This window comes from Zalophus californianus, chromosome 9, assembly GCF_009762305.2.
Source record: "Zalophus californianus isolate mZalCal1 chromosome 9, mZalCal1.pri.v2, whole genome shotgun sequence".
Taxonomy (NCBI): domain Eukaryota; kingdom Metazoa; phylum Chordata; class Mammalia; order Carnivora; family Otariidae; genus Zalophus; species Zalophus californianus.
In genome coordinates, this window is record NC_045603.1 from 82,365,545 (window position 1) to 82,382,242 (window position 16,698).

General features: G+C 35.7%; 1 protein-coding gene across 15 annotated transcripts in view; it reads left to right on the forward strand.

The window, feature by feature from the left end:
- SOX5 (SRY-box transcription factor 5) overlaps positions 1–16,698 on the forward strand; it is a 1,040,220-nt gene that overhangs the window by 387,312 nt on the left and 636,210 nt on the right. Inside the window, exons 6-7 of one of the 15 annotated variants that reach the window (XM_035729355.1) lie at positions 16,146–16,241; positions 16,431–16,584. The exons of 13 other annotated variants lie outside the window; for them this stretch is intronic. The gene's annotated coding sequence lies outside the window, so the exon portion shown is untranslated. The remainder of the gene's footprint in view (positions 1–16,145; positions 16,242–16,430; positions 16,585–16,698) is intronic. One more of the 15 variants, XM_027594379.1, reaches the window with a different exon arrangement.

The following is a 16,698-nucleotide window of genomic DNA, read 5'->3' on the forward strand; positions in this document are numbered from 1 at the left end:
TCTCTTTATCATGTCTGGAACACATAAGATACACAAATAAAAGACTTTAATACTGCCTTGCCATACCTGGTTAATCTGAAAATATCTCTACCTGATAGAATCAGGGCTGAGCTGTCACTGGACTACAGAAAGCAGAAAACTGAGTATGGGAGAACGTCACAACAAGGAGTAGGCTACTAGAGCAGATCTTAATAATATGCGGAAGCTCATACGTACAGAGCATCAGATGATCTCGTGGTAGGGAAATACCTTGCCCGACAGGTGTTGAATGTCTAGCTGTGGGGTGATCCAGGGAATAAGGGTGGAGTACCATGACTGGAAACTCCATCCACAGAGAATAGGAAGTAGTCACACTGATAAAACTGTCTGTGAACATCACAGAGACTTGGCAACAGTAGCAGATTGTCCCAGGAGACCAAGTTTTTAACCAAGATTAAAAACTGATGACAGACACCTGAGGTAAGAATTAATGGAAACTCAGTAGACTGAGTAAGGGAACAAAATGCAAACACTAAGTTACTGAAACTGTGCTTTTGCATTAAAAAACAAAAGGAGGCTCCCAGCTGCTAGCACTATGAGGTCTGTCAGGGCCAGACAGTGAAGTAACTCGTATGCTCTTTGGCTTTTTTGCCCTAAGGTCTTCTATTGTCCACCTCTTATCTTACTTCTAAATTCATGCAAGGCAGGAGAAGAGAGAATTGATATAAATTCTGAGAACATGATCTTCATTTTCTTCTCTTTTCTTCACTTTTATGTCAATCAAAAGAAGGTTATTTCCTACCTGATTTGGTTCTGTTTTCTCCCAACCATCAGTTATCTCCCCTCAAAGTTTCTGTAATCTGTGTATAAAAGTCACACCAAAATTTGTTGGTTTAAGACACATTTTAGCACATTTTAACATACGAAATTGTGATGCATCTTAAATCTGTGGTTTGCTAGAGTATTTTTTTCTTGGTGACACATAAAATATTGGGTTGTCCTCAAATCAATAGCATCTTGGATGAAATACAAAGCTTACCTAACTAAGAGTGTTGCTGCCAACAGGGGCTTCAAATATGATCTGATATCACTAATATCACATGGTATCATTGATATTGACTGTCATTGGGGCTTGATAGAATCCAGTTGTTTCTAAAATCCCTCTAATGTCCCTTTTCCCATCTGACCACATTCTCAGTGTAGAGGAAAAGATCAACCAGAGAGGGCTCTCCAAAAGAGGAGATTCCTATACTGGTTTTTAAGAACTATTTTTTTTTTTCACTTTGAAGTATTTATTTTGAAGGATCTGGAAAAAACAGTTACAGAATATTTTTTTTAATGGAAACACAAGCAACATTTTCTGACAACAGTTCTAAAATTGCGTATTCCAGTAACCCATTCAAATACATTTACATCTGTGAAATCTACCAGTTTAACAAATTCTATTTTTCCAATACCATTAATGTAATAGACAAGTAATAAAGTGATTTCCCTATACATCTAATAAAGAATTTTTGAATAAAATCATGTTTGGTCACATATATACTTCTTTTATACTGAGATAATATCAGTTTGGTTCCTGTATTTTTACTTTTTTAAAAAATTTTTTATTGTTATGTTAATCATACATTACATCATTAGTTTTTGATGTTGTGTTCCATGATTCATTGTTTGTGCATAACACCCAGTGCTCCACGCAGAACGTGCCGTAGTAGGAATGCATTCATTGCATCTGGTCTCTCCTTTCTCCTAATAGAATTTTATGAATCAGAGTTTAAGTAATACCCATCTTCATCTATGTACATATATCCGTGTGTCCAAAAGTGACATCGTGATGTTTGGAAATGAAAACAGGATCTTTTTTCTTTGGTGGATCCTATCCCAGTATGGGAACTTCTGGGGAAATATTCATGGTTTTACAATTTTCCTTGGTTTTCTGATACGGAGGCTTAACTCTGTGTTTTCAATTTTGACTTCTTTGATTATGATATCCTCCAAAAAATTCTCATCTTTGTCTAAAAGAAGCACAAATTTGTGACTGGAACAGTTGAATAATACATGGGCTTTATTTTTCTCATTGCCTACCTGAAAGGAAACAGATATTTGCAAGGTAATTACATCATTGGTTAAATTTCCTCTTTTTAATTATCATACCTTTTGTTCTATCATAAATAGAAGCCCTTCTCCTGTTGTAAGAGTTATAGTATATCTGCCATTGTTAAGCTTAGTATTTCAAATGTGTTGAATATTGGAATTTGTCTCAATAGGTCTTAATATTTCAGCAATGTCTTGATTTCATGATTTTATAAAACATATACATATATATGTATGCATATATGAGCCTGGGTGACTCAGTCAGTTAAGCATCCAACTCTTGGTTTCAGCTCAGGTCATGATCTCATGGGTCATGGGATCAAGCCCCGTGTTGGGCTCCATGCTCAGCGGGGAGTCTGCTTGAAGATTCTCTCCCTCAGGCCCCCCCCCCCCGCCCAGCTCACATATACACACATTTGCTCTTTAAAATAAATAATAACTCTTTAAAAAGTGTATATATATATATATATATATATATATATATATATAAAATTCTTCTTCACATAAATTTTTTTAGGAAGAAAATAGTACATAGGGCCAATGAGAAAGAAAGTAAAATATGACTTGACTTGAAAAATGAAATGAAAGATTTGTGGGTAAGAACTAGGACTAGAGACTAAAAAAGAACAGCTATTTATAATAGGGAATTGTGGACTTTGGTAGACTGCTTTTCCCAGAGACAGAATTCATTTGAAGGCAGTACCAAACTTCCCTTGGGTGTTAGGATGAGACCTCCTATGTAAGACTTGAGAACACACTTGGTGTCCTTACTTAGAAACAATCCACTATTTAGCACTATATTCATAATTGGTGCAGTGCTAGAGATGATGATTGAGATCACCTATCAAAAGGACCTCAAGGAAGAGTATGTTTCCTGAATATTGCTGATTACATGAATGTGAGAAACGGCTCTCTTACAAGAAAGAAAAAAAAAAAAGAATTTCACAGTGTTTCAAACTTATAAATTTAAAAGACAAATAAGGGTTTATTTAATATGGATGGATCTCTGGCTTTTAGGCCTTTGAAGTATGAGAGAACAGACAGGTTCCTGTTTGTTATGCTTTCATCATATATTTCAGAAATTAGAAGTCAGGGAAAGTTCTAACAGTTATCTCAAAGCCCTGTTATTAAGGAAGTTTTCAGTAATTGCTAAGGAGTGAGAGGAAGCTTTGAGATTCATATGGGGAAAAGTTATTGTAGTGAAAATGAGATGGGATATGGTAGACTTAACTGAGTAGGCATTTGGTTTAGGATTTCTATTCTTGTAGATAATCTTTGTGTTTTTTTTTTTTCTTTCTTTCTGGTAGAATATATACCATAAAATATCATCAAACCTAATGGAGTATCATTTTCAACAAATAATTTTTAGAAATCAATTTCCTGTAACTATACATCTCCTTCCTTAGAAGAGAATAAAATGGGTCATTGTTACTTCTTACCTGCAGCATTTTATTAACCTGTTAGCTGGTGTCTCTACCTCTAGGCTCTTTCTATGATAATGTATTGTACACACTACAAAGGGATTAGTCTTCCTAAATCACTGCTCTGGTCCTATAACTGCCCTGCTCAAAAATGGTTAATGTCGCCCTGAACGACCTGCTGGATGACATCTAAATTTAATAGACTGATATTCAAAACCCTATATGCTCAGGCCCTGTCCTTGATGCTGTAGCCAACTATTAGCTCAAGTTCAAATGTCTTCTTTTTTATAAAACCTGCACTCATTGTTTTGGAAATAGTATTTTCTTTCTTAACTTTTAAGTATTTATGTAAATGTTTGTTAGTTCACTGATCTTGTTTCCCCATGCAGTCTATACATGATAGATGCCTTTGCTATTACAAAGAATGAACATACTTGAATAAATTGTTAATAATTCTTGGATATAAATATCTCAAAGTATTGATTATTCAGGGAGCTCTTTGCCACTTGTGAGTTTTCCAAAACTTTGCTTTTCTTGCTTCAACCTCATGCTGCCTAACTTAGACTTTTTGCCTTATTCATTTAAATTCTAATTTAGGAAGTACACAGGAAGAAATGAAGCATTCAAATCACTTGAAAAGAGAAGAGAGGCATTCAGGCTTTGTTCAGTCCTGCCTTTTGATCATAACTATAATTCTCTGTAAGCAATCCAATAAAACTTCCCATTGAGTTGCACTTGTGTTTCCTTTGAGCTCGAATTTACAGCCTACCATCGGTAGATTAAAAATCCATTAAAATCTATAAGAACAGCAGAAGTTACGTATTCCTTTTGCTGTAGTAAAGATTTTTCTGAGAGATTTTACATTAAAACTCTGTTGCTAAGTAGTGATATTAATAGGCCATTTTAAAGTCAAACTTGGCTTGTCCTTAAGGCATGGAAGACTGCACAAAGAGTAGTTTCTCATATTCCATGAGATTGCATTTTGGACAGATGACTGAGACACAGTTGATTTTTTTTCTCATGTCAGAAAGACAATGCTAGACTCCATTAACAAACACAGACAACCTCAAGGATAAGTGGTAATGAGGATAGTTGGCAAAGAACATGCTAGAAAGGGGTGATAATAGATTCACACAAAGAGTGCCCAAGTAATTGTCCTGTAGATAGTGAGAAAAATGAAACTGGAGAAACGGTGAGAGGTCAAGGATAGAGATGTAAATGTAAACTAATATATAGATTAATAGTAACAACAAAATCACAATGCCTAATTTTATAAAACACTCATAAAACACAGATATGAAGAAAATGTATTTCTGCGTGTGACTTTTCAAACTGATGGTTTTTTTTGAATGGGACACTTTATACTCTTTGCTATAAATTAACATGCGCTCAGCATCTATCTTTGCAGATATTAAATAATTAAATTTAATGTCGAGATGTCGTGTTTATAGCTCAGAAGGCAAAAAGACTTCAGTGGGTTAGAATACCATGTTTTCTTAGGTGATTTGCCATCACTGGTCTTAGCTCAATCAGTTATGCTAATGAAATATGATACTATTAGATATTTCCTCTGGAGTTGTCTTTCTACTGGAAATGATACCCAAACTCTTCTGAGTTATCCAAAGTAAAAGTCCTGCATATAATATCCTTGGGTAGAATTGATTTTTTTAAGCCAGAGTTTATTTCTATTTAAAACTGCTCAAGAGTCTTTAAAATGTCCAAAGCTGGGGCGCCTGGGTGGCTCAGTCGGTTAAGTGTCCAACTCTTGGTTTTGGCTCGGAGCATGGTCTGGAGGTCGTGAGGTTGAGCCTCACATCAGGCTGAGTGTGGAGTCTGCTTGGGATTCTCTCTCTCCCTCTCCTTCTGCCCCTCACCCCCTGCTCATGCTCTCTCTCTCTCTCTCTCAAAAAAAAAAAAGGTAATAAAATAAAATATCCAAAGCCCCAAGTATATCTGAGTTTAATATTATGTTGTAGTCAGTTTGTAACTGTTGGTTCCTCCCTTGCTAAAGCTTCAGAAGGATCCTGGGCAATTCTACAATTGATTTTTTTTTTCTATGAAAGCTGATGTCTGGTTCCTTCATACAAGTACCTTAATCCAGCGATGAAAAAAAAACACAATGGCACTAACAATCATTGTCTCTGCAAAGGAGAAAGGTGTATGATGAGAGAACAAAGCCATCAAATCATTACCAAGTAATAGTATTATTATGTAATATGGAACAAATTGATCATGCTCTCGTGTTTTTCCTGTCCCAATGGTGTGACATGCTGAGATCAATTTGGAATCTCCCCCTTTTCCTCCTGATAGTCCTATACAACTATTTCCACATTTTGATCACTCTACTTCCCAGAATTTCTGTTGACATTTTACCCTACTTTTACTTTTTTTCAGTATGTTTTGTCATGTTTTTGTTTTTCCTTCAAAAGGATTCCATGTTCTTTGGGGATATGCTAGGGGGGAAAAAGAGCAAAAAGAAGAAAAGAATATTAAAAACACAACTTTAATTCTCCTAACCAAAGAAGATGACTAGTAAGATCTTGGCATACAGTGTTGAATTTTAAAAAGTAAATTTGTATAATAGTCAAGATGTAATGTATATGAACAATATATGTTTTATATAGAAACTGATCATATATAGAAACTGATCATACTGATCAATATATGTTTTATATAGAAACTGATCAAACATGATCTGAACATCTTTTCATGTAGTTACTTTAATGACTGCATAATATTCTACCATTTGAATGTACCCGAGTTAATGCAACAGAACTCTTGTTTGGGGGTGACTAATTTTGCTTTCTCATTCCTACTTTTCTATTTCCATTGCCAGTCCTAGAGGCAAAGCTCTCATCATACCTTGTTTGGGCTATTTTAATATTAATTCAAATGATTGCTTGTGTCCAGTGAGCTGTCTAATCCTTCCATAAACATAAAACAAAACAAAACAAATGAACAACTCATAAGATGGTGGCTCGAAAAAAGGCGTTGATGACTCAGTTTTCTTCAGAATAAAGTTCCCATTTCTTTGCATTTATGTTGATTCTTCTCTAATTTTGTCATGACCACCTCTATGATTTAACTTGCATTCACTAGCCTCACACTATTCTTTTTTTTAAAATATTTTTTATTTTACTGTTTTTTTAAGTAAGTCCTATGCCCAACGTGGATCTTGAATCCATGACCCCAAGATCAACATTTTCATGCTCTACTGACTGAGACAGCCAGGTGCCCGCTTCTCAGACTATTCTTGATTCCCTAAATGCTACTTCAATGTCTCTGCCAATGTTGTTTCTTTTTGTCAAGAATACCTTTTACTTTTATTTCTCCTTATTGATATCTCACTTGTTCTTTACAGGTAAGCTTGAATTGCCCATTCTCCCATCCTCCACTGTGTTCCTGTAGCATTTTGTTGCCTCTCCTCTGTAATCTAGTGAGAGGACATAACAAGCATCTTTGGACTCTGAGAGTCCTAAGTATGAAGGCAAGATCCAGCTCTAAATTTTCCATCTCAGTTTCATCATTCATTCATTTGTTCAACAAATATTATCTTCTGTGTGCCAGGCCTTGTGTGGAACTCTGGGATTCAACAACAAATAATAGTCTTTATTATGAAATGCCTATATGCCAGGCAGCATTCCAAATGCTTTACATGTGTGAACTCATTTAATCCTCACAACAGGCCCTATTACTTACCCCCTTTTATGAATGAGGAAATTATGGTACCAAGAAGTTAAGCACTCGTGAAGGTCACATAGCTAGGAAGTAGCAAAACAGGGTTTCAAATCCAGGTGGTCTGGTTCCAGAATATGTTCTCATAGTCAATATGCTTTATTGCCTCCTAAAATAAACATTAGACACAGGTTCTGCCTTTCTGGAACTTTCAAGCAAATGGGAAAGACATGCATACAATAAACAGCAACAGTACACAATCAAATATAAAATTACAAATAGTAAGTGCTATGAAGTGGACATGCACAGTACTATGAGAAATGACAATTGATTTTTACATGTTTGTGGGGGTTAGGTTATGTCCCTCATTTTCTTCCTAACAATTCTCTGTTTGAACTTAGCTCTGAAGGAAAGTGGGAGTGAACTAGGTAAGGATGGGTGGGAAACATGCTCCCAGGTGCAGGAAACTATGTGTGCAAAAGCTCTGTGGTCAGAGGGAATATGGGTGTGGAAGGGTCTGAGAACCAGGTGCATGACTGGATAGAGGCTGAATTTGACTGGATAGAGGCTGAATTTGCACATAGGGGGACCCAGAATCCTTTAGACCATGCTAAGTCTTGTCTATTTTAGAAGCAGTGGAAATTGACTTAATGTCTTTAAGGTGGGGATTTCATGAGCATATTTTTACTTTCTAAAAATCCCTCTGGCTGCGTTATAGAGAAGAGTTTACAGTAAAGATGGTAATATACTACCTGTACAAGGGGAGGTGAGATACTATATTTCCAAGTGTCTAGCACAGTGTCAAGCTTTCAATGTGCGTGTAATAAACACCAATGTCCTTCTTCATTCATTATTTTACTCACCAGATCGAATACACTGCCATTTAAAAAGTCACAAAACAATAAATGCTTGTTGATTGACTGACTAACTGAATAAATCATTATAGAGACTTTTCTCGAAGATTTCCAGAAGCAAGGAACATTGTGTCTCACAAGCAGTCCATTAAACAGCTTTATGTGTGAGAATATATTTTCTCATTTTCAGCCAAAAAGTTAACTTCCTATAATTCTACTTCATTTTGCTTCTGGACCTGTACAGAATAAGTATAAATCCTCTTCTGTGATAATCCGTCAAATAATCGAAGGCACTTATTTGAAATATTTCTGTTCCAGATCCTTAAGGCACATAATGTATCACCCAGACTCTGCCTCACTCTGGTTGCCAAACCAAAGACCCTTCCTTTTTTTCAGCTGTAGCACTCAGAATCAAAACAGCCCATATGCTCCACCCACTACAGAAATAGTGAGGCCACTAGCATCTTTATTTGAGGTGACTACTCTAATTAGTGCTGCTCAAAATTACATTAACTATTTTGAAAGTGATGTCATATGTTAACTGATGCTGAATTCACAATCTACCCAAACGCTTATCTAAACAGCTTAGAACCATTTCTCCTTTACTTTATGTTGGTGGTCATGTAGATTGTGTCAGCTTGTCTTGGAAGCTTTACATTTATCAATATTAAATTTAAATGTAATCATTTTGTTGCAGTCTTTTTGAATAGCGATTCTATAATCATCTTCAGTATATTAGTTATTTTTCCAAGATTTTTGTTTTGTATAAACTTTTTTACAACTTTAGTTTTGTTGTTGATAATAACTGATAAATAAATAAAATAGACAAAGTTGGAGCTCTTATTTTGCTAAAGATTTCTTTCCGGTTTACATTGACTTGGCTGGATGTCATTTGATTAGTTATAAATGTATCTAACTGTAGAGCTATCTCTCCTGTAATTTTTCTTCTTATCTTTAAGGGCCCTGCTGAAAACCAGAATCAAATTATTTTGCTAATTGCCTGGTTTAATTAAACCTTTTGAACAAAAGCAATCCATGTAATATGAAATTACATATTATGAGTAAATAATAACCACCACCTAAAGAGTGGTAACTCTGTACCAGGACCTCTTCTGAGTGTTTTAATACATTAACTCAAATAATTCACACACACACACACACACACACACACACACACACACACACACACACACACACACACACACACACACCCCAATGAAATAAGTACTATTGATACCCACATTTTATAAAGGAGAAAACTGAGGCACAGAAGTCGAATCACTTGCCAACATTTTTTAGTTAGAAAGTGGTGGAGTCAGGGTTTAAACTCTTGCAGTTTGTCTCCAGATTCTGTGCTCAAACCATGTTATATCCGGAATCATTTCTTCTTATGTGTCATGGAAAAATGAAATCAAAACAGCAAAATAATGTGGCCTTTTGGGTACAAATTATTTGGAAATTTTTGAAAATTTGTTTTTTTTCCCTGATAGTCCAGGTATTTAGCACTTTTCCAGTATGTTACTTTAAGCATAATAACCAAAATAATTCATACATTATATATTTAAAATGATTTACTGAGTATCTACCGTCTAGTGAAAATATAGATGAGGAAACTCTAATTTAGACAAATTACATGCAGGACAGTTCAGTTCTATTCCTTATGGTGCCTTGGCAACACAATAGCAAGTGCAAAAGAAATTTAGCTATGGGGAGAGAGGGAGACCTATGCAGTCATTCACTGAATGAAAGAAAACTCATGCATACTATTTTCAATATGTTTTTTTAAACTGTGGCCAAGTCAGCTGTTTGTGAAATGGAAAGAAAATTAGGATTCAAAATATTTTTTCAGTTATAGAGTAGTTTACAGTTCTATCGGAACATTAAAAAAATAGCCTAAGTATGGCCCAAAAGTCATACATAATCTAGATAGTAAATACCAATGCCAAATACTCATGTGGTTGTCTTGCATTTTGGTGCTGGATTATGGTTCTTAGCTTCTTTGTGGGAGAAATCTCATTATTGATGCAAATTATAGTTCTGGTAAATGTGGAACTATTTCCATAAGAATTAATCATTTGGAAATTTGGGTTTTTTTCTGATCATAGAGTTAGGACTTTTCTAATGAATAATATCTGTATTAATAGTCCATCATTAGGATGTGTTGGAGAAAGTTTTACTTTCACTGATAGTATCCTGTAGGTGAGAAGTATGAAATCTCAATGGCATATATTTTCCTTTTTGGCTCCATCAACAACAACAAAATCCTAATTTGGACAACTAATATGCTTAAGTATTCTCTGAAAAGCTATAATATATTCACTCTGTTTAGTTCCTCCCACAAATCATTTTGCTCTACAGCTTTGATCTTGAAATATGTGGACTGAGTCTGATTTATGCTCTTAGTCCTTCTTGTAGATAGTTAAGTGTTCTTGCTTAATGTTATTAAATAAGCCCAAACCTGCAAATGGGCCTCCTTGACTCAGGGCATTTGAAAAAGACCTCTCCCTTTAAATTATATACCTTGTCCTTTTGGGTAATTTTGCTGTGGTTCACTAATGCCTTTTTGTCCTTTAGGGAGAGTATTTGTTCACTGTCATTTTCGCTTGTCATTTCCTGAAATCTCTTTATCTTGATTTATAACTATTATCTCTAAAAATTTGGAGGACAATATTCAAAGAAGGTTATTTAGTAAAGATATAGATGAGGAAACTCTGACTCAGACAAATTATATGCAGGACATGTAAAATCTATTGTTCTTTATAACCCGTGAGTTGTCTTCCCATTTAATTCTCAATAGAAGGTACTTCACAGAAAACACATCTGGCATCACAAAAAAATCAAAAGTTGAATTTGTTTTACATTGTACATACATGGAGCTGAAAACTGAGGAGGTCGTAAACATACCCATTTGAAAACTCTAGAGCAAATTCTAAGAAAGCATATATGGAAGGCTGTTTTTGAATTATGATCATTTATTTTATTTTTCTTCCCCACTAAACTTTCATCTGTCTAAAGGCAAGATCTGATCTTATTCATCTTTGCTTCCCAGAACCTAGAACAATACTCAGTTCATTTAAAAAATAGAATAACAACAACAACTACAACAACAATATTGGATGTTTTTAATTGTTTACAATGTTCCAGGCACCAATTTAGGTTCTTCCCATGTACCATGTCATTCAATTGTCACAATTCTAAGAGGCAGGCTATATTATGATCCTCATTTACATATGAGCAAAAGAGACACAGGGGAGTTTAAATATTCTGCTCCTGATCACATAGAAGTAGAAATGTATACAGTAAAATAGTATAAATAGGTAAAAAGAGAATCTATATCTGTTATTTCTATGTGTTTATTAGTAAGCTATATTTTACTAGTCAGTCATGATTTTTGCCCTGGTTATCCTTGGTGAATGAAAATTGAGGCAGGAGGGGTTGACAAAATATTGGACAGGGCACGATGAACAAACCTACAAGACTAGAGAGTGGAACCATAATTAACTAGGAACTATCTAATTTGCATTTTAGTGGCATCAAGCCCGATTGAGGGAGTCAAGTCATAGAGTTAATATTTAAGATGACTATTTGGTATCATGAATTCTTGAAAAATCCCTGGAAGTCCTATAATTGAGACCAATACACCACTCTTCAGCAATGTGCAATACAGCCAGATTTTCCTTTGGCATCAGAGCATTCGGCTACCTCTTCAGGTGAGAAGTGGGGAATGTAGACAGCTTGTGCTAAGAGCCATGCAGTATGAAAAATACTTCTCTTTAAACACTAGAATCACCCCAGTGTTGAGATGCTCACACCGTGAGAGACATGGGAGATCTGAGCGTAGAAAATGACAAATTGACACCTCCCATTTCATGCTTACACTGGGCCATGATTAAGCTAAGTAGAATGGTGATGGAATTATACTAGCTACATTAACTACTTAAACTTTTGCTATTTCTGTTACATGAAGATAGTTGAAATTCTCAAAGAAAATTTATGTATGATATGACATTGAGGTATAACGTATAATCAAGCAATTTGAAATTTATATATATATATATATATATATATATATTTAAACATTTGTAACATAACAATTTTTTTACTTCTATGTGGTTTGGATTTATGCTTCATAAAATTTGGTGGAGGGGAACAGGCTGAAGAAGAAGGAATGTTGACTGAGAGAACAGACTAGGGACACAGTGATGTCAGGTATGAAGGGGCCCTCAGTGCACGTCCCTGAGGGCATTGTTAAGGGATTGCAGACTTCCAACCTGGGCCAAATGGGATGTTGAAAGGTCTGTACAGGTCCTTAGACTTACGATTTAGAAACTTTCAACTCTTCTAGGAGTCATTAGATCCCAGGGACTAAATTGTATTACCCAAATCCACAAGAAGTTGAGATATATATATATTTTAGCTGAGACATTTAATTACCAAGATGACTAGAAATCTCCTCCATAGAAAGGTTTTCTTTGTCCACTTGTTATATGTTTCTAAAGATTATTTCCTGAACATGGCGGGAGGGTGAAGGCAGTGAGATAGTTTTACCTGAAGTCACTGGGCTCGGAGGCCAAATATGCCACCTTCTCTCCTAGAAGAGTTAACTCCAGAATTCACTAAATAGAATACTCAGCCAACTATCAAGGTAACTTATCAAGGCACCTTTTCCATGGAAAGTGTTAAAAAATAAAGTTTTGTTTTGTTTTATTCGGCTCCTTTGCTTTTTGGTTTCCTAGAGACCATTCAGTTATATAAAGAGTGTTCTATAATGTTAAACGTTTATTTAGCTCACAGTTTAAATAACTTACACTAGTTATATTTTAGATTCCTTGATAACATTTGAGATATTTAATTAGATCTAAGAGGCACTCTTATGTCATTTATATGTTGATAAACCATTTCTTCAAGTCATTTTTTCCCCTGCAGATGGTAGAGCCTTATCCATTTTACATTGATTTTTTTTTATTAAACTTCATTTTGGAAGATTATATGTTCTGAAATTGTCCCCCAAACCATTCCTATTTGTAGTCCATCAAAGATGGGCATAGTATAAAGGACATGGATTTTGAAGTTAGGTAGACCTAGATGAAAACACTAGTTGAGTGATCTAAAAAATACTACTTGATCTCTCTCATGGTTTCCCCACCTGTAAAATAGGAATAATGAAACCAATTTCATAGGGTGGTATATAGTCCAATAACATAGTAGGTGTTAAATAACTTAGCTTTGTTTTCTCTACAAAAAATTCATAGAAGGAAAACAAGATAAAAGAAAAATTCCTTAAATATTTTTAACAAGAATTTTTACCAAAGGACCAAATCTGGCCTACACAGTTTTTGTTTTTGTTTTTTTTTCTTTAAATCATTTTTGGAGTCATTGCCAATTTTAAACGTCAGTAACTGGTAACTCTTACCTAAAAATCTGTATTTCTCACTTTTCTTGACAAGTGCACCTTCTGGGACACCGTGTCCCCACTTCTGTATTCAATAGTGGGCAGCAGTGGAGCATTGGCTGCTCCTCTAAAAGGGATGTTTGCTCAACAGTTCACTGCAGACCCACCAGCCCATATCACTCACTCAAATGACTTCTCTAGGTCTTTGTACTTGGGACTCCTTCACTACATTATCCTTATCCTAATACCATTTCATGATATTTTGACCAAAAAAAAAAAAATTAATGTGAGTACAAACAGATATCTGCAGGGCTTAAAATTAAAAAAAAAATCAAGCTCTTGTTTTGGTACTATGTTTAAGGAAAGTGTGGTCATACTTTCCAAATTAAAAACTGACCTGACTCATGATCTGAAGATGACACTGAATATTTAAATATTTGACGAGACTTCCATAAGAAACTTTGTTACTATCGCTTCAAACCACATAGACACCCAATTAATGCTGTTGACTGATTTCTATGGATTTTCAAGGTAGTGCTCATGGTTTTATTGCCCCTGTCTGGACGGCCCTGGAGTCTGGTGACAATTACACACCATTTGTAAAATCAAAGTGCTATGTTCATCCTTGAAACAAATGGCAAAGCTATTTAGGATTGGTTTTAATCTGATGTTCTGGCAAGAATCCCATTGGGACACACAAATTAAAACATAGTCCTGGGTCAATTATAGCAGTGTATCTTTTGAATGCGAAAGACTCAATGGCTGGTTTGACAAGAGTCTAGTGACCCTGCTGAGTGTTATTAATTTTATTGTCCCAAGAGAATAATGAAAACAGGACCTCTTGTTTAGCCCTCAGGCTAAAATTGTACAACGTTATCTATATGAACAATATCTGTAATATCCCCCACAGAATATACTTAAGGGGTGGAGGGAGGTGAGCACAATCGTACCTTTAATGTCAAAACAACCATTAAATATAAAATTAATAGCATGAGTGTAAATCCAAAATCTAAAATATATGAAAGAGAAAATTTCAGATACAGAGGCCTTGAGTTCTATTTCTAGATTATTCTGACACTCATGGCCCCCAAGATCTTCTATTTAGGCAATAACCACAAAGTATCACAGTGAATTTGACAAAACATCACGTTCACATTTTTCTAGGGTCTTTTTCATGATTGTTTTGAGTCTCTCTAAATGAGACACAGTAGTGCAATTGTTAAAAGAGGTCTTTGGAATCAGATTGCCTGTATTTGAAGTCAGGCGTCAACATTTTTTAGCCAGTTATGGGACCTCAAGCAAGTTACTTAACCTCTAGGTTACCTCACTTAACTCAGCTAAAAAATGAGGTGATAATAGCACCTTCTTAACAATGTTAGTGAGAAGAATAAATGGTAATAAGCTCTTAGCCCACAGAAAGGCCCAATAAATACTAGTTGTTATTGTTACTTACCTTTGTCTAAGATGCCCTTCAAACACAGCTCAGGTTTGGATAAAGAAGTATTCTGTGATTATTCCATTCATTCAGTCACCAAATCTAAGCCAAACTGATGAAAACAAAGCTTAACTGGGCTGCTCTGAATGTAGTGTTGAGGTACTGGAAATTGTCCCAACCAAAAGCACAGTTTAGTCTTTTAATTGACAAGTAATCATTAGAAATTAGTTGTTTATCTATAGCCTGAAGCTGCAAATCCAGATACCAGGGAAAAGGCACCTTTCAGAGTGTTAGGATGGATGGGGGAGTTGAAAATATGAGAAATCTAGGACATTTAAGTCCAAGAGATTACCTTGGACTCTCACTTCTCTGTCCCATCCCAGACCCAGTGCAGTGTATGTAACACCAGAGAATAGGAAGAGACTTCTCACTGCAGGGATATCCTGGATTCAGCGTGGCCCTTCTTTTATTATTATTATTATTATTATGTTATGTTAATCACCATACATTACATCATTAGTTTTTGATGTAGTGTTCCATGATTCATTGTTTGCGTATAACACCCAGTGCTCCAGTACATGCCCTCTTTAATACCCATCACCAGGCTAACCCATCCCCCCAACCCCCTCCCCTCTAGAACCCTCAGTTTGTTTCTCAGAGTCCATAGTCTCTCATGGTTCGTCTCCCCTTCCGATTTCCCCTCCTTCATTCTTCCCCTCCTGCTATCTTCTTCCTTCTTTTTTTTAACATATAATGTATTATTTGTTTCAGAGGTACAGATCTGTGATTCAACAGTCTTACACAATTCACAGCACTCACCATAGCACATACCCTCCCCAACATCTATCACCCAGCCACCCCATCCCTCCCACCCCTACCACTCCAGCAACCCTCAGTTTGTTTCCTGAGATTAAGAATTCCTCATATCAGTGAAGTCATATGATACCCTTCTTTATTTAAACTCCAACACTCTGTGGTCTATGGGCTGTACACCATAGGCTCATTTGCGCTAGGCTTCCAATCACTTGGTAGGAAACTTGCTCATTGAAACAGACTCTTTAAACCACAGCAAGCTGTGGATGGGATGGGTACCTGGCCAATGATTTAGCTTAAGACAAACCACTATATGTTTAAATACTATTTAAAATATACTATGAGTATTTTTCTACTCATCTTTTTAAAAAAATATTTATTTGAGAAAGAGAGTGTGTGTCTGATTGAGTGGGGGGGGGGTGAGGGAGAGGGAAAGCAGACTCCCTGCTGAGCTGGGAGTCTGACACCTGGCTTGATCCCAGGATCCTGAGATCATGACCTGAGCTGAAATCAAGAGTTGGAAGGAAGTTCAACTGACTGATCCACCCAGGCTCCCCTCTTCTCATCTTTAAAGATAAGTATGTGTGGCACGTTCTGCATGGAGCACTGGGTGTTATGAACAAACAATGAATCATGGAACACTGCACCAAAAACTAATGATGTAATATATGGTGATTAACATAACAATAAAAAAAATAAAAAAAAAAAAGATAAGTATGTGTGCTTTTCCCAATAAATTTACTCATCTCTCCCTTTTTTAATTGCAGTTTTTGCCTGTTTGAGGAGTCTCATTTGGAGTGTTTTGGATGGGATCTGGCAGGCCTTGCCTTCGGAAGAAAAACCACCTAGCTTTATGATAGAGGGGTCAGTTCTCAGGACAGGGTGTTCAAGATGAGAAACTAGAGGTGCCTTAGTAACAAGGTCTGTGACTCGGAAGTATTCTCTAGTGAAAAATCATGTTTTTTTTTTTTTTCTTTTTCTTTAGTAGAGTCAGCATAATATTAATGCTCACACCCATTTTAATTTACTTGATAT